Source organism: Schistocerca americana, chromosome 2 (assembly GCF_021461395.2).
Source record: "Schistocerca americana isolate TAMUIC-IGC-003095 chromosome 2, iqSchAmer2.1, whole genome shotgun sequence".
NCBI classification, from domain to species: domain Eukaryota; kingdom Metazoa; phylum Arthropoda; class Insecta; order Orthoptera; family Acrididae; genus Schistocerca; species Schistocerca americana.
In genome coordinates this window covers 76,254,015-76,273,723 of record NC_060120.1, presented here as the reverse complement: position 1 = coordinate 76,273,723, position 19,709 = coordinate 76,254,015, and the positions used below count along the sequence as shown (strand labels likewise).

Sequence of the window (19,709 nt, the reverse complement as noted above, 5' to 3'; positions counted from 1 at the left end):
CCATAAATCGGCATAAACAACGAAACCTGTAACGTAAACACACGTGTTCACATCGAATGTAACGAACTCAATTGTGTCGTTCACCCACAAAACGTAAAGCAGTTTCATTTGAAAGCTCTTTTTTGGTTTAAACAGTTTGTTTCGTAAATAAGATATCTACAAAATCAGTACCTACTTACATGAATACTTGTTCCACAGATCATGAATACGATACTTCACAATGATGTGTCAGTTTAATGAAAGGTAGACCTATCATTACATGACAATTCTTCCAATCACTTATTTATACCTAAAAAATTGTCTACTGAGTAGGAGCTGTCATTCATAGATTCCTTTAGTTTGATTTCAAATGCTGGTTGGCTATCTGTTAGGCTTTTAATGCTTTTTGGTAAATGACCAAAGATTTTTATAGCAGCATATTATTTATCCCATACATTACAGCTTATTATCTGAGAACTAACATAGGCCATACAACTACCTTTTTGCAAATGGTATTCAGTATTTGTTTCTGATAATCGTATGTTTTGTAACTGGGAAGTACAAAATAAAACTAAACCCTGATGAGAAATCAAACCCCTAACTTGTTTTTGCAAATTGTTCTTTAAAATAGTACCAGCATAATTCACCCCTTTTTGTACCAAAGTCAGATTTAATCCAGTATAGTAAAAATCATCCTTTCTTCTTATGTAGTAGCAATGCACATTGCCATTGCTTTTGGAGTGGGAAGGCTTATTGGTAATAAATCTCTCTCTCTCTCTCTCTCTCTCACACACACACACACACACACACACACACACACAATATATATATATATATATATATATATATATATATATATATATATATATAGGTGTATATGTGCGGATGGATATGTGTGTGTGTTTGTGCGAGTGTATACCTGTCCTTTTTTCCCCCCTAAGGTAAGTCTTTCCGCTCCCGGGATTGGAATGACTCCTTACCCTCTCCCTTAAACCCACATCCTTTCGTCTTTTCCTCTCTTTCCCTCTTTCGTGACGAAGCAACCGTTGGTTACGAAAGCTTGAATTTTGTGTGTATGGCTGTGTTTGTTTGTGTGTCTATCGACATGCCAGCGCTTTCGTTTGGTAAGTCACATCATCTTTGTTTTTAGATATATATATATATATATATATATATATATATATATATATATATATATATTTTTTCTTCAAAGTGCTTAGAACAGATGCGTGTGTGCGCAGTAGGCTTGAAATCTTTTCGTTTCATTGCCTGTATCCACATCTACCTGCGCCCTTCATCCTTTGGAAACCTATACGAAAGAGAAAAAGCAGCTTTGTAGCTTACCATTTCGAGAAATATATACGATTGCAATGTGCGCCTGGAAACACACACAGCACTTCAAACCGCCAATTTACGTAACTGTGGCGTTCTGAGTAAGGATATGATACACACAATAGTTTATCAGTATTCAAGAAATGCCGCTAAATTATACTAATAATACTTACACGTGAAATTTAATGTTACTTCCCTTCACAAAACGCTCGGTACAACCATAAGCACAACAGGGTACCACCATTGTTTTGTCAATAGTCACGTGGTATAGCAGTAGAGATGTTGGTGCCACGAAATATGCGTCGTGACCAGTCTACCAATATCTATGGTCGAAGAAGTAACCGCAAGCTTATATTTGTTATTTTTAGTTTTTGTTGAACAGACTACAAGTCTTACGGACTTCAATATTGTACAATAGTTGTTTCATTGCACTGTTAAATGGGAAATCTCAGGTTTGTGACTCTTGCATTCTACTACTAGTTCTTGAATGCTCGAAGTTGTATGCCTGTGTTTTCACTTTCAGTTGAGATAATGAAGAGTTCTTCATGACTATAACGTAAGAGTTATGAAAGTCTGTTATATAAATTTTGCCAAAATTACTAGGCCTATTCCAAGCGTGCAGATGGTTAATTGTGAACGCTTAGCTAAGTAATTGAATTACACACTTGATTCAGAGGACTGTCTTGATGAACTTACCTATAAGTTTTAATTTTGAGTAAATATCAATGAAAATAATTAATAGTAATAAGCCGTAAGTACACGTTGCTGTTTAAGTTCTTCCCTACCTCGAAGGATTTAAATTCGATGTCATGTCAACATAATGTACTTTTCTACGAATTTCCACTCTTCTAATAGGTTTATACGTCTGTTTGTTTACTGAACATTTCTTTGTTTTTTTTTTCAGGTATCCAGATGCATATCCACGTGAGCCGAGAGGTGGATGAAGCTGGATAAAGTACTGACTACAATGGGCACTGGAATAACTGGTGAGCAAATATATATTTGTGATCTCTGTCTCACATACACACAGTTGTCGTAACCATTTCCATCTGAAGCAGAAGTATAGTATAGTTCAGAAAGTGGATGCGAATGCACTTCTTCATGTACTGCGTAGTTAATTCTCACATTTTGTCACTTTAGGCGTGCCACTAATGTCCACTCTCCGCTTCTCGACTGTTTTTCCACGCGTCAGTTGCTTCTAGACAACGCGAGAGTTTTGTTTGATGTAGATTGACTACACTTTTGAGTTATAATTAAGATAGAAGAGCTATTTACAGTTATCTCTGTTTACTGCAGTTGTAGCACTGGTATCTTTTGCAAGTTTGGAGCCACTTCTTATGATACTTTTCCCAACCTGTTAGAAGCAATTATATCTAACATCTTGAGTATTTCTTACGAAAATGGTTTCCATCAGTTATAGTTGCTGAAGAAAACTGCAGTGTATGCATATCCGGCCAATTTTAAAGCATCTTTAATAGTACCCATCTCTCAAATGGTTCAAATGGTTCAAATGGCTCTGAGCATTATGGGACTTAACATCTGAGGTCATCGGTCCCCTAGAACTTAGAACTACTTAAACCTAGCGAACATAACCATATCACACACATCACACATGCATGCCCGAGGCAGGATTCGAACCTGCGACCGTAGCGGTCGTGCGGTTCGAGACTGAAGCACCTAGAACCGCACGGCCACACCGGCCGGCTATCCATCCCTTAAGTAAGTCATAACATTCGTGGTCGATGTATTTAATAATGTGTATTATAATTTCTCTGTTACAAAGCAGCTTTTATGCGCTGCATATATGCAGATCACCATAGCAGAGATTTCCAATTTAAATCTTGGTGCGTTTGTAGGTCGTCTGTATTAAATGTGTTTCTTGCGATTTCTGTCAACTAACTGCTTGATCACTTATGCTTAAAAATTATGTGTGCTTTTTTTTTAGATGAAATACGTTTAAAAAGTTTAAGTAGCAGAACAGTAAGGATTTTCAACAAGAAGTAATACCGTTCGCCCAGTAATTGTGCACGCATCAAACTCTATTCAGTTCTTCAGCCAAGTGCAGTCTAGTTCCTTCTGACACTAGTGCTTACTAATCCGTAAGTTACATTGTTCCCCGTACCAAACCTAAACCTTTGCAGTTTTCTCCCGTAGAGCCGGGTATTTCAGACCTCAATTGTATAAACAAACAGTGTCCACTTTGCGCACTTTTATTCTACACAAACGGTATAAACCACATACACCTATTTAATAATCTTGAGAATATATACAGATAAGTTATAAATACTCTTTGAACTGTGCCTACTGAAGGCTTCGCTAACCATACGAAACGTAACAGCGAAAAAAAGTGAGTTGTATAGTGGCTGCAACAGGAAAACATTAGTGATTTTTTTAATATGATCATACTAGTGGCAGGACTTAATGAAATTTTGTGCAAACGACGGATTTTTCTTCCAACTAAATACCAAAAGAGAAAGGTTTTCAAATCGAACATATAGATAATGTTGTTTCGCCTGTTAATTATCTTCATCGTTTTTCTATTGACTTTTGATGTGTATGTTTGGCACTTGAAAATTATACTCACGATTATTTATTTCCCTCCTCAAATGTTTTTCAGTATGTTGCGTCACTCTTTATTAGTTCCATCTCTTAGCGATGCAGTCGCTTTAATCTCCATTATGCTCTACTTATTTAATTCGTTCACTACTGTTTTTCTTTAAGTATCTACAAATATATAGCACTTCTTCAATGCATTAGGACTCTAAATCTGCTTACTTTTTATTTAACTGCTGAAAAGAAAGTGCATACTATAATAAAAGAAGTTCATACTATAGCTAGTTAACATGCCCAGATTAAAAATTAACAACTTATATGGAGCCAAAAAAAAGCATTAGTGATAACGCCCCTCTACTAATACATGAGGCACGGTTTCAAGTGAGTTTCCACACAAAATACCATTTGAAGTAAGAGGCCAGATCACTGTTTGTTTGTAAACACGATTCATCATTAACAACTTGTGCCGTCGTGGAGCGTGCAGTTCATCTTGAAACAATGTAGAACAGAAACATTTTTAGGACATTGTGAACTCTGGAGTCACACTGATATTTTCAGCGTCCGATCGCACTCAATGCGGCTGTCGATTTACACAATTTTCTTTTCAAGTCAGCGAGCAGAATGTTCTTTCCAAATGGCAGTTGCTCCCGAAACGAAACAAATTACTTCCGTAATCTACATACGAATGAGGAATACTCTGACCACCAACCGTAAATTACGTTAGTGCGCAATTTAAATAAAGTCGACAAAATGTAGAATTTATGTTAATAGTGCGAGTCAAGGGCAATAGTGCAATGAAATAGTACAGAACGATACGAGACATGAGAAGCACTAATCACTGAAATTAATAGTGATGGCCATTAAAATAATAAAATAATAAAATTTAGGTGAATCTCGTACACCTCCCCGTACCAGTAACAAAATTTTAGCTACGTCTTCCGTTCTTATCATATTGTCGCTTTATAGTAATTTTTTTCGTACGTTAGTTTTAAAATGCGACTAAAATCAAGTAAGTAACGTTTTCCTTGTTCGTTGACGCATATCATACAGATCTGAAAAAAAATGTTTCAGTCTGCCATAATTTTTGTTTTTCGTCAGTTTCTTTAGTATAATGTGTTGTGCGTCATTGTAGATAAATGACAATGCCTTGCGGAGTCTGTTTCAAAGAAACAGTCATAACTCTCTCAAAACTGTTTTTAATATCAAATCATGTAGACGAATTTATAGCAACAGATACTTTTCCTGTTAACATAAATTTGTAATACCATATCTTGCCAAACAATTGGTTCAAATTTCTATCAAGCCCTTACTCTCTGTTTTGTATGCTAAGTCGTCAGAACAACACACGGAACACAAATCACGAAATGTTTGTAAGAGCGTTCTTCAAATAAATCTGTAAAGTTTTAAGACCATTATTCCAGGCAGAAACCAGAACTTGGCATATATATACAAAGCTATTACCCTCCTTTCCACATGTCACAGGTGCGGTGTAGCCTTGAAGTTGATGCAGGAGATTCACAAGACACTTTCGACAACCCAGCCAAAGTCATTATCCAAAGAACACCGGTAAAATGTATCTATAAATCACTGACGAGCTGAGAAAAGATTTAACGATTTTTCCTGTCTACGCTCTATGAGCATATGAACTAAGCCTGGAAGTCTAGGAAGCTGATATTTCAACTGTTCATGAAATTTCAGTCCATGTTATAGGTTCACAACGGGATACCTGCCAGAAACATGGATGTAAATAACTGTACTGTACCTTCATGGTGGGCTTAAATTACAACTTAGCTGGATCTATACCTGGAGATTTTCTTCTACCCGTATTCAGTAGAACAAATAGAGATTTTATTCTACCCGTGTTCAGTAGAATAGATAGATTACTGTTGAAAATATTTGCAAAAGTAGGTACAGAACGAGAATATTTCTCCCTGTCTTTTACATGAACGTTAGAAACAAGAAAGCGAACCTCAAGAATTCATACTGAGAGCGAGAGAGAGAGGTGGGGGGGGGGGGGGGGGGAGAGGGGTGCCTGTGTAGAGTGACGAAATGCGGTCCCTTATATCGTTCTAGCTAGAACGGAGCCACATCTGGACCGATCCACGATTTCTACCATCATAAGACTCCGCTTCAATCATGCCTCTTTCCCACAACATCTACATCGGATCAACGTTTACAGTTCACCAGCATGTGAGTGTGATCCTCAGTCGGAAGCTGATGTCAACCAAATCTTATTTATGTGCCCCAAATTTGGCCGTGAACGGTTGGTCTTTCTGAAGACGTTGCTGAGTATGGGCTACCATCTTCCTCAATCAGCTTCTTGTCTTTTGTGTACTAAAGACGTTTCTATATAAAGTGATAGTTAGCTTCATCAAGAGTACTGGTTACAATCTGTAGGTTTTAATGGTGTACATAAATTATAAATATGTTTTGCTGATGAAGATATTTCAGAATTGGTGGGAATTGTAAGCCAAGACACTTTTAATTATTTTCCAATTCAATTTTTAAAACATTATGTACAAAACTGTAACAGTCAAGCTTTTTATTCTTGTAAATATGCATTTCTGTATTTGTTTATTCAATTACGTGTACATTGTCACTGTGTGTTGCCGATGGCTAAATTGAGTACACACTCAAAGGCAAAAAAAAAAAAAAAAATTATGACGCGTTGCACTTCAGGGACCCATCGCTCCACAATACAAGTGATTATGGCCAATAAAGGATTAAGCTGTTTCGTAGATTCCGGAAACCTTACATAACGGAGACTTCTTCTTGAAAAATTCCAATAATTTTTTTTCCATATTTGTTGACTTCATTATTGACCACTTATTAGAAATTATTGTGTGAGAAAGTTCACTGCCAGTGACAGACAACTTTCAGAGCTCATCATCGGATCTTCGGCGGTTAAACAACGATGTACTTTCTACATCAACATTAGAAATTTTTGCAAAACTTTTGTCCACGACGATTGATCTCATAAATGACTCTGTTTTGAAGTGCTAAATGAAATATATTGTCTTATGCTTATGTTATAAGCACAATTGATACAATAACATCGACTTTTGTTAATAACAGGCGTTTTCGAAGGAAATGCAGCTTTTTGCGACATTTCCACTCACTTCTCGCGGAGAGAATCCCCGGTTCTGTGTTTGTGCTTTTGAACATTCCTCAAGATATTACCAAACCAAAATTTAATAGGTAAAGAAACTGTCTCAAATTTTACAGCTCCATAGAGGGAGCACCACAAGAAACGAGAAAGATCGGTTAAGGAACAAAAATTATAAAGCTACTGTAGAAACGTGTAGGTATAGTAAAAACATTCGAGTGTTTGAACCATATCGCTTTGCATTAGACCATGTCACAATGTTAGTAAACGATACACCTGTTACCATTGGGACATTGAGTATAAGAACCAGAATTTATAAGTGGATTGTAATTCTCAGGAATAGCAGTTCACGCATCTAAAAATGTTATACTGTACTGAAATATTTGTTTACTGAGCGATTTCTTCTTCAACAACAAAGAAATGTGAAGCATGTAGGGACGTTTGTGCTACTGAAGCGTACACGAGCATCGTTTACAGATAAGGAAAGTAAATTAATGTTACTTTTTATAAGCTGTAGATGTGCATTTGAAATTCGATTAATCATTCGTTAAGTGTTACACAAGGTTTTTAGGAATGGGACGTATTGTTATTTCTGTTAGATACTTTACACTCGAATACCTGTTTAGGTGACTGATATTGTATTTCAATGTTCCACTTCATAAATAAAAACTACACATTAGTCAATCCTATAGAACAAAATACTTGTTCCATTTCCGCGTGTTAGACAAACAGAGACAGATAAGATAGCAAGAGACATTGCAGTTTCGTTCATTGTTGCATTCTCTGATAAAACTTTAAATGTCTTTGTAAAGAGCGACTATGCTGTAAACACATTCAGCTATGCATTATTCATTTTAAAAATTTGAACCATACAACATAACGTTTGCGCTGAACAGTTTAAAATAGAATTTCTTCTGAAACTAGAAATTCACTCTTTTTTTAAATGTTGGTTGGTTGTTTGGGCAAGGAGACCAGACTGCGTGGATCGGTCTCATCGGTTTAGGGAAGGATGTGGAAGGAAGTCGGCCGTGCCCTTTCAGAGGAACCATCCAGGCATTTGCCTGGAGTGATTTAGGGAAATCACGGAAAACCTAAATCAGGATGGCCGGACGCGGGATTGAACCGTCGTCCTCCCGAAAGCGAGTCCAGTGTCTAACCACTGCGCCACCTCGCTCGGTTTTTTAAATGTGATTCTGTGTCCACATAAAGGATAACGATAAGTTAATGGTGAGGAGGAATCTTCATCTACCAGTATCGTAATTACAGCTATGAAGGAAATGTGATATGATGTGTAAAATGTTGTAGTAGTGAACACCTTCCACATAACTGACTGTAATTTTATAGTATCAGAAGAATCCTGACGAAGAAGACGGTCAAGTGTTCTAAACAGAAAGACTTTGAGTCACCTGAATAAGGAAGTAACAACAACGTTCTGTCGACTGCAGATTTACGTTACCAAAAATATTTTTGCTTTTTTATAACACCGAATGTACTCCGGAAGGGTTTTATTTTCAGATGGCTGTTTCATACAATAACATTCAGGATTAATCAACAATCTCTTTCCTAAACTTGTGGTTTATGTGCATGTGTTAATTTACACAAGATATAACACATACCAGTGCAGAAAATTTGTCTCTCGAAAAATCGTACAGTATTCTCGATTGAAGGTACACACAATTTTTAGATATCACACTTAACGTCATTTGATCTCTTCACATGTAATTCCATGCGAAATCCGATATGAACGAAAACTATCACATGGTTAGTTAAGAACTTGTGATGCAAATGAGTGTGCTGACGACGAACTGTAGTCCAATAACTCCAGTCAACGAATAACTTGGTACTGTTTAGCAACGCGTAAGGGTGTACACTGTGCAGTTAGTCGGATGCACCGATTCTCTTACAGGCTAGCTTCTCGAACCTAATGTGGAATGTTTCACGGCCAGTGCACGTTTTTAACGTTTGTTTGTGGAAGGTTAATGTACAGAGTAAACGTTTCCCCGAATACAAAGAAAATTTTTTGCTTCTGGCACACTCTTCTGGCAACATCTTTCGATTGTTTCAGCTGCTGCTGTGCACCATAGATCGAAACAAATCAGCATTCTTTCGGAACTTCCCTAAACTTCCTCCCTGTGATACATTGTTTGTATCAGGAGTACGTTACACAATAACACAGGTATTTTCAGATGTCATGTAGTAATATTTCAATTAAACTTATATTTCTCCTACTTGGAAAGCTTACGCTTTAATCGGCAACTTCATCCTCTTGCTTCCATTACCAGGCTGATAACTGGCTGATGCCCAGGATGTGTACTATCAATCAGTTCCTTCTTCCAGTCAAGTTGTACCACAAATTCCTTTTTTCCTCCGTTTCAGTCAGTACCTCCTCGTTTGACATTGTATGTATCCAACTGATACTCAGCATTTTTCTATAGCACCACATTTGAAAAGCTTCCATCCTCTTCTTGCCTCAGTTGCCTATGTACCGGGTTCCATTGCCCTACAGGGCTGTACTTCTGACAAATACTTTCAGAAAAGAATTTATCATACTTCAATGTATACTAGATGTTAGCACGTTCGTCTTTTTCAGATATACTTTTTTGCTGTTGCCAGTCTGCATTATATATCTTCCCTACTTCGGCCATCATTTTTTTTGTAGCTGCCCAAATACCAGAAGGTATCCACTACTATGTGTCTAATTTCCCAGTATAATTCCCTCAGCATCGCTTGAATTAATTCAACTACATTCCATTATTCTTCTTTTTATTTTGTTGAAGTTCATCTTATAATCTCGTTTCAAAACACTATCCACTCTGTTCTAGAGCTTTTCCAAGTTCCTAGCCGTCTCTGACAGAATTAAATGTCATCGGCACACCGTAAAGTTTTTAATTCCTCTCCTTTAATCTTAACTGCTTTTCCGTATAAAAATTTAATACCATTGGGGATATTCTACTCCTCTCTCAACTATGGCTTCCCTTTCATGTCCTTCAACTTTTGCAATCGCAGCATAGTGTCTGTACATGTTATAAATAAAATTTTGGTCCTTGGTGTTTTATCCCCGCTGGCTTCAAAATTTTAAAGAATGTAATACAGTCCATGCTGTCAAAAGCTTTCTCTTAATCTACAAACGCTGCATACGATTTACGTAAGTTTGCCTGTGTTCAGCATATATTCTGAGATAAGTCATAGGGTCAGTATTGACTCGCATGTCATTACATTTCTCTAGAACTCTGACTGGTCTTTCCCAGAGTCGGCCTATACCTGTTTTTCCATACTTCTGCAGACTAATTTGAGTCAATAGTTTGTAATCGTGATTTATTAAATAGATGGTTCGGCAATATTGAAACCTACCAGCACTTGCCGTCTTTGAAATTGGAGTTATTATGTTTCTCCTGAAGTCTGAGGGTATTTCGCATGTCTCATATATCTTGCAAACGAGGTGAAATAGTATTGTCACGACTGGCTACCCCACGGATCTCGATAATTCCGATGGAAATTCGTGTACTCCGTTGTCCTTGCCTTCTCTTAGGTCTCTCAGTTCTCTGTCAAACTCTGCTCGCAGTATCATGTCTCCCATCTTATCTTCACCTACTTCCCCTTCTTTTTATATAATATTATCCTCCAATTTGTTCCCCTTACGATGACCCTCTATGTATTCCTCGCACAGTGTATCTTTTTAGCAAGCACAGTGTATCTTTTTAGCATGTTCAAGATACTTTCACGTTCTTATTTATCTTTATCTGTTTTTCTTGAGTTAGTAAATAAATCAAGACCGGTTAAAGCTGTCTAAAGCTTTTTCCCTGCCTTATCTCAAAACATTGCTAAAAATTATATCTGCAAAATGCGAAGTTTAATTCCACAGTATGGACTCTTAAGAAAGTTCTGTTGTGCCGCAGTACTCGACAATGACTTTTCTGCCGGCCGGAGTGGCCGTGCGGCTCTAGGCGCTACAGTCTGGAGCCGCGTGACCACTGCGGTGGCAGGTCCGAATCCTGCCTCGGGCATGGATGTATGTGATGTCCTTAGGTTAGTTAGGTTTAAGTAGTTCTAAGTTCTAGGGTACTGATGACCACAGCAGTTAAGTCCCATAGTGCTTAGAACCATTTGAACCATTTTTGACTTTTCTCTGTTACTCTTGACTGAACACAAATTCCAAAAGAAGTTGGATAATCATTTGCTACAGAATGATATTACATAAATTACACGTACGAGCTTGGTGATATATTATAGAAGTTTTTGCAGTATATTTTTTTTATTTCTCCGTCCTGGTTACTTACTTTGTTTTCTAGTTAAAATACAAGCACACATTCGGGCCGGCACCCATAGCAACCAATCAAACTAAGTAATTTGTAGAAATTTAGAGAATAGAAATGGAATAATGATCCCAGTTGGCCTGGCCAGAACATACCAACAGTATCATTCAACCTCATTAGAATGGTTCATTAATAACTGAGCTATTTAAGATACGAGGGTTATTCCAAAAGTAAGGTCCGATTCGCCGTAACTATTGAAATTTGGCGCCAATGACAAAACACGCATGCGCGCCGACTCCCGGCAAGCCTTGCGCGTCAAACGCCGCCATTCGCTTTGTTACTGTTGCTGAGTGTAGTTCACAGTGTCACTTTACAATGTTTAAGACAATTGATCAGCCCGCCGATTGTGAAGTAAGGGCAGTGATACGGTTTTTGTCTGCAAGAAACAATTCAGCGGCGGAAATCCATCGGCAGATTACTGAAGTGTACGGTCCTAACATAATGGGCGACAGTAAAGTGCGCAAGTGGGTGCGAGCTTTTAATGAAGGACGGGATAATGTGCACGATGAACCACGGTGTGGCCGACCATCAGTGATTTCAGACGATTTGGTCAATGCGGTTGACAAAAAAATTCGTGAAGATCGCCGATTCACTATTACAGACGTAGACATGCATTTTCTGAATGTGAGTAGAACAACTTTGTACAGAATTGTGTCTGAACATTTGAAGTTTCACAAATTGTGTGCCCGTTGGGTTCCCAGGCTGCTTACTGAGCCCCATCGAATGAAAAGAATGGCTTTTGCTCTTGATTTTTTGGAGCGATATCATAACGAAGGTGACAGTCTTTTAGACAATGTTGTCACAGGGGATGAGACATGGGTTTCTCACATCACTCCAGAGTCTAAACGTCAGTCAATGCAATGGCGTCACACGTCATCGCCAGTCAAGGTCAAGGCAAAGCAGACAATCTCAACACGTAAGGTTATGGCGACTGTGTTCTGGGATAGACGTGGAGTATTGTTAGTCGACTTTATGGAGAGAGGAACAACGATTAATAAAGCCGCCTACTGCGCTACCCTGACTAAACTTCGACGTGCAATCCAGAATAAGCGACGTGGTCTTTTGTCGTCTGGAATCTTGTTGTTGCATGACAATGCCAGACCCCACACTGCAAATGAAACGCAAGCTCTGATCAAGAAATTTGGATGGGAACAGATGGACCATCCTCCTTACAGTCCGGACCTGGCGCCAAGTGATTTCCACCTGTTCCGTTACTTAAAGGAGTTTCTCGGCGGCAAGCGCTTCTTCGGCAAGTGAAAGAAGCAGTTAAGGACTGGTTATCGTCACAGGCGGCCGATTTCTATAACATGGGCATTCAAAAGCTTGTTGAACGATGTGACAAATGTTTAAATAAGTATGGAAGTTATGTAGAAAAATAGATAAAGATGTAAGGAATGTAAATAAAACAATTGTTTTGAAAAAACATTTTAGTTTTGATTTTTTTTTTATAACCGGACCTTACTTTTGGAATAACCCTCGTATAACTGTTTCAGACTGTGAATTTTAATGTGCTACAAGTACAACAATGTAAGCAAACTGTTATAAGTAGAAAGCCGACTTGAGATTTAACTCACAAAAGAACTACACAAAAATGAACCTGTAATATGCAATGCTCTGTAGCTATAGGGAGACCTCATACTTCAGGCAACATAAACGTCAGGAACAAATAACAAACCCACTTTTTGAATAGTTATTGGTGTCATCATCTCCTGTTGTGTGTCCCTCTATGGGTGCCTGGAATTTTTTAAAACTTATCAAGTCTTTTTTTCCCCTTCCGTAACCGGTTTAGTTGCCTCTTCTTTCTACGAAAGTACATTTGCATTTATTCGTCTGTGTCTAATATGCACTCTTTCTCTATCTTATTCGTTGTTATTGCTGTCGAGCACGTAGCCAGTAATGTTTTACTGCAGCAGATTTATCTGGCGCCTTAGATCTACATGCATAATACAATACATTCTCTATGTTCTCCAAGAAGGTGCGTCCAGTATGCTTTGTATAACATTTTGGAACAAGCAGCTTTCATATACGTACACATTAGAATCCAAGAAACGTGTAGAACTGTCAAAGGAAATTCAACATCGAAAACTAAAAATTTTGTAGAGTAAGAGAACAAATTAGTGGTTCCTACGTCTTGGTACATATAAATTAAAGCAATATAGTGTGGACGAAAGAGAAAAAAATTTTTTAATGTATGTTGGATATGCGACGTAAGAACAAGAAGACATCCATTAGTTTTCCTCAGTCATTCTCAGTTTATGAATCTCATTTTCTTCGTTCGTATCACACTAAAATCCAGGCGATACATGATACTGTAATCTTAATGAAAAGCTATTACAGTGCGAGATTATTTTTCTGATGCAGTGGAGATAAAAAGCTATTACACATGTGGTACCAATTTTGTATGTTATGTCCAAGAAACGGACAGTCGTTGTATGAAGCTTGAGGAAATAGTCGTTTTGGTCCGATGTTATATCAGTAGTCGCTATAAATAGCTGCACGTGTCAAATCACTGCAAACCGTGACGATGTAACTTCATAAATTACTGTTACTACGGGTGGTCACGAGACCGTCTGAGATAAGGTAACCTAATAAACGGTTATTAGTTTAAAGTGTCCATCGTGATGACGAACTGTGGTACGTGTTTCGGCAACAAAAGGTCCGGGGAAATCTGTTAAAATGCGTGTAAGTATTACAAGCACACCGGAAGTTATAACGTGCCTCTCCGCCGTGGTCGCCGTGGTGGGGGATCGGAGGGGAGAGTGGTGTGCTGTGGTGGGGGAGTAGAAGGGCCGCGTGGTGGGGATGGATGTCCTCACTTGCGCCAGGGGTGGGGACGCGCTGTCACCGACACCGTAGAATTCGTCTAATTGGCCGGTGAGCTTTTTAATATGGTAAGTGAAGCTAAGTACACTATTAAATATAATTACAGCAGAAGGTGTCTGGTGAAAAAAGGCAGCAGAGCTTCGTCCGCGGCCGAGGCAGCCTGGACGGTCACGTGGAGCCGCAGAGCGCATCCGGGCGATCCGTTTTCGATCGGCGGACCTCGCCGGTGCCTCATAAATAACATCAAAGGGCGCTAATGGAAACGGTGCAAACTCACTCATTTCCTGGGCCCGGGCTGAGCCCGCCTGGGCCTAAATAAGCTTAAATGCCGCACAAAGCGTGGACTGCGTTTTGTCCGGCGCCTGGCGCCGCATCTCCCATCAGCTGTCGCGAAAACGCGCGCGCCACTCAAGTAGAAGCTTTGTAAACAGAGACGGAGCTGCACAAAATGCGCGCAGATTCGTTAGCTTATCTAGATTTGCCCTAAATAAAAGCCCGTCCTTCCTGTATCTTGATCATCACGTTTCGCACAGCTATCCTGCACCTGTTTACATCGCTGCACTGCCAAACATTTAATCTGTCAAGTACGTGCACTCTGCTATGAGCTCAATGTGGTGCGAATTGCAAAGACTTCCGCTAAATGAGCTACTCGACGGTAGCGTACCTTTGATGGAAAGGCTATTACCGAAATTGCGACGGCAAGAATGAAATATTTTCCAGTCACAATTAGTGTGGTAACTTCATCGGTGAATGCACATTAGCTAATGTAGAATACAAGCCATTTCTCTATGTATGGAAAACAACTATTATCTCCTACAGACTCAACGCTAAAGGGAGAGCAGATATCTCCTTTCATTGCTCTCCTCAAGCTTAGCCTATAGCAGACATTAAAAGATGGGTTTCTTGATGAATAGTGCTAGGATCTGCGAATGATGGCGTTCAACAATATCCGGGCAACGCGTTAGGTATTCAGTTTGAGGTGTTCAGGTTAACTACGAAAGAATTATATCACAACTGTTCGAAAACTATCTCGTCTCGATATGATGATCAGCACAGCTTTTATGTATAATTCATCCATATTTCTAAAAATCCACATCAGTTTCATTTACAAAGAGAAGGTGATATTATAAATTTCATGAGCAAAATGTCCGTCAACTACCCGCAAAGATTGCCTTACACGAATTTTAAAGTGAAAGCTATCTCTGCAAGTTCCGCATTTTTGTTGGAGGTGCACCATAATAGCTTCAGTACTTGCAAGCGTTTTGTTTCAGATACATCTGCTTATTGTATGGGTTACGTTGCGTTCATAATTTTTAACTGAAACTAAAAACGACGACTTAAACTGGAAGAGCTCATTTGACTCTGAATATTACCAAAAGATAGGTTCTAGGCGGTGAAACGTGTTACAGTTTATTAAAACGAATGGAAAGACTGAACACACACAGAGTGATAAATTCATCCATAATCAGCAGCTTACTGGTGCACAGTATATAATTTTTCATAAGCATGAGAACAAAATTTCTTAATAGCTAAATAAAACGTTTTTCGGATATGTGTGAATACCATATGTGTGAATTCCTAAGGGGTCAAACTGCTGGGATCATCGGTCGCTAGATTTACACACTATGTAAAAAACTTAAAATAACTAACGCTAAGGACAACACACGCACCCATGCCCGAGGGAGGACTCGAACCTCCAGCTGGAGGGGCCGCGAAATTAGTGACTTACTGCCTCTAACAGTTTTGGATAATGGGATATGGAGAATTAAATAAAACCCATTTACAATAAAAATGCGAACTATTGCAAAAAAGACGTGCTTCAAATGAAGCGTTATTGTTAAATTGTAAAATATTGTCAGACAATTGAAGATCCAGTAGTAGCAATATTCATAAAAGAAACGTTCTATAGAGTTGGTAAATGTTTCGTTTTGTATAGAACTTCGTTGCTACATGGAATTTTCTTCTCTTGGCTGAAAAGTACAACAGCACTAAATTATGAGTGAAATATATTTTATAACATCCATTGTTATACCGACACTTTTCTATAAAACTCTACCAAGAGTTTCATAAAATATACTGACGTAAACGAAGACCATAAATAGTTTGCTGTGAAGTCCACTCTTAAAATAATTTCACTCCATTTTCATCTTACGTATGTTGCTTCTTAATGAACTTCCTCTATGCCCTAGTTGTCGTTCTATATCTTGTGTATAATATTTTCATCTTTTATTCTCTTTTCATTAAATTCTTCATTAGATTTATTTTCCTTAATGCTTTTTAACGTGTGGAGAATATTAAAATGATATCAAACGACTCTCTCTCCCTATCTCCCTTCCCCCTCTCCCCTCTCTGATTGTCTCTCTCTCTCTCTCTCTCTCTCTCTCTCTCTTCCTCTACTTAATTTGCGCTGATTATGTCATTCTTCAATCCCTGACAATTAATTTTTCACTCTTCACTCTTTTCTTCGCATGACAGTCGTACGATTCCAGGATCCGAGGTCTTTACGAATAATCTTTTTTCCTTGTCTATAATTATAGCGTCTCATTCACAAGATGTTTCATTTAAATCTTTATTTCTGCTGCCATGATTGCAGCAAATAATGTTTAATAGATTCTTCACTGACTCTTTCTAGCAGATTAAAACTTTATGCAGGACCAAGTCTCGAAATCGCCAACTTTTCCTTTGCGGACAAGTGCTCTACCGACTGTTCTACCACAGTAAGACACGCGACCTGTCCTCATAGCTTTACTGCCGACAGTACCTCGTTTCCTACATTTCAAACTTCACAGAAGTTCTCCTGCGAAGCTTTCTGGAAGAAAGGATATTGCGGAGACATGGTTTAAGCATCATTCCTTCCAGGAGTGCTACTACTGCAAGATTCTCAGGAGAAGTTCTGTGAAGTTTGAAAGGTAGGGGATGACGTATTGGCGGAAGTAAAACTGTGCGGACGAATCCTTCCTGAGTCGTGCTTGGATAGCACGGTCGGTAAAGCATTTGCCCGAAAAGGTCTCAAGTTCGAGTCTCGATTCGGCACACAGTTGTAATCTGCCAGGAAATTTCATATCAGTGGACACCTCGCTGCGGGATTAAAATTTCATTCCAGATTCTGCAGCCTTGTACCTACAGTGTAAAAGCCTCTATAACTGACAAGAGAGGTCATCTAATATTCCTAATATGCCCATTTTTGTGTCAGAGTCAGTTCTCTGTTATGTTTCAGAAAGCAACTGTCATTTTCCAGTTCTGTGGGGCTCTTTATGAACTCATAAAGGAGAAAACGAAATAAATGAATGTGCTGCTGGAATGTTTACTTGTTTAAATGGTTGTCTAGAAAAGGTTGGACAAAGTATGTCACATATAATAAAGGGCATTAAAAACTTTTGCGAAATAATTAGCTTATGTCTAGGTGAACAGTTGCATCGGAACGTGGCATGAAGATCACTGCAAAAAAACAATACAATTTGCATCAGTAATGTTAACATGTAACTAGTTGCGTTCTTCATTTCACTGATTGTATATTTTCTATAGCAAATGCTTCGATTGAAGACAGGAACTCATGAGTCAAATACTGGCAGTCAAAATAAATTAATTCATTATTTTATGCATCGACGTTCCCGGTTTGAATAGTTTAATTTCATGGTGGAGGGAAGTGCTTTTGTTTGTGTGTGTGTGTGTGTGTGTGTGTGTGTGTGTGGGTGTGTGTGTGTGTGTGTGTGTGTGGGTGGGTGTGTGGGTGGGTGGGTGGGTGTGAGAGTGGGTGGGTGTGTGGGGGGGGGGGGGGGGGGAGGAAGAGGGAATAAACTGTAGACTGAGACAAAGTCTAAAGTACAGTAAACAATTTCGTATGGATGTAGGTGCGGAAATTATGCAGAGGCAAAGAGACTTGTATAGGATCAACCGATGTGCGGACAATTAAACCAGTCTACAACAACAACCCTTCAGCAACCGAATTCTTCTGCTTAGAAATCCATTGCCATAGCGGGATTATTTTATTCCAATTCTTCCTCTTCTGATGATCAGTACTTGTCAGCGGTGATCTCTACCATATTGTATCTTAAAAATTCGTATTACAATTATCCAGAATAAATAACTACAGTAATTCTGTTAGTACAGATTTCTATAACTACTGCCACGTCCTGTTCGCCGCCTCTGGCAATTACCTCTTCAACGCGAAGCCTAGTGTAATTAATTGCACCTTTGCAAATTTTTCGAGTTATTTCGCTGCCACTGTTTTTCCCTAACACAAAGAGGGGTCATTCAATTACATTTAATAACTTAATTACAACTAATTGAAAGCCTTTGTGTACAGCATAATTATAACATGTTACGTAAACAACGACGACGAACAAACAGCGCTAGTTGCACTATGTTGCTCCCAGGCAGCGAGATTCAGTTTTATCGAAGCAATTAAACCGTTGTTAGTAACTAAGCATTAGTCTTCAGGAAATATCTAACACGCAAGAACATACACTTTTCATACATGTAAAACACTTCACACCTTAATTTTCTCTTTGTTAGTTCAATCTTCTTTATTTATAAACGAAATTAAAACGATTTGTAACCGAGAGATGTGGAACAGTGGTTAATATGCTGGATCGACACTGAAGAGAAGTAGGGATCAAATCTCCGTGCACCTACTGCAATACTGTCCGCTAAATAACTTTCTAAATATGCAGGAATGGTTCCTTCAGCAGCACCACTTCAGAGTTATTTTCTAACGTGTGACTAAATGAGCTAGTACTCCGTTTTCAATGACTGTAGTGTCGACAGGACGCTAATCGATAACACTTTCTTTTGAATTCAACGTAATCATTTCCTAAGATTGTGAGAAAATGCAGAAGCAGGACACTCAATCACTATTTGCCAAACAATGTTTTGCCAAACGACATATTAATTTTTTTTCAATTTAGCAAGCAAACTATTTTAGGCGATTACGCTAATCTTTTGAGCAATACGAAACAGGCGAAGTAGGAATGCTGAGATCGTTCCTGTCTAGTACAAGGAGACCAGCATCTCTCCTTTGGGCCGGCCGGAGTGGCCGTGCGGTTCTAGGCGCTACAGTCTGGAGCCGAGTGACCGCTACGGTCGCAGGTTCGAATCCTGCCTCGGGCAAGGATGTGTGTGATGTCCTTAGGTTAGTTAGGTTTAATTAGTTGTAAGTTCTAGGTGACTGATGACCTCAGAAGTTAAGTCGCATAGTGCTCAGAGCCATTTGAACCCCTCCTTTGGTTCATGCTACGTTTCTCAAAGCTGTGTGATTGAAAAATCTTTTATAGTGTTGTGTTGAGGTACATCCTAAACCTGTGATTCCTCTTATTACTGCTATACAGAAGACGCTTAAGATAAAAATATAATGCTCTGAGCCACAGCTCTAAGAATTTATAATTGGTGTGGCTGCGATATGATATGCATAATAATGAATTACTGTGATTATGAAATTTGCAGTCTTCACACTGGGGGTAGAAAGAAGAATCTTTTCACTTCGTAAAACATACCCACACTGAAAACTATTTCTGTAGCACATGGTTGGTACTGATACTGTTTTCATGTGTACCAAAGAAACCACTGAGCCTCATGCACCTTGACTTGAGGATGTTGAGTGAACT

At 38.7% G+C, this 19,709-nt stretch overlaps 1 long non-coding RNA gene across 2 annotated transcripts in view; it reads left to right on the top strand.

Annotated features, from left to right (window-relative positions):
• Positions 1-2,215: 2,215 nt before the first annotated feature.
• LOC124596068 overlaps positions 2,216-19,709 on the top strand; it is a 236,909-nt gene continuing 219,415 nt past the window's right edge. For both annotated transcript variants that reach the window (XR_006978277.1, XR_006978276.1), the window contains exon 1: positions 2,216-2,297. This is a non-coding gene — a long non-coding RNA (uncharacterized LOC124596068). The remainder of the gene's footprint in view (positions 2,298-19,709) is intronic.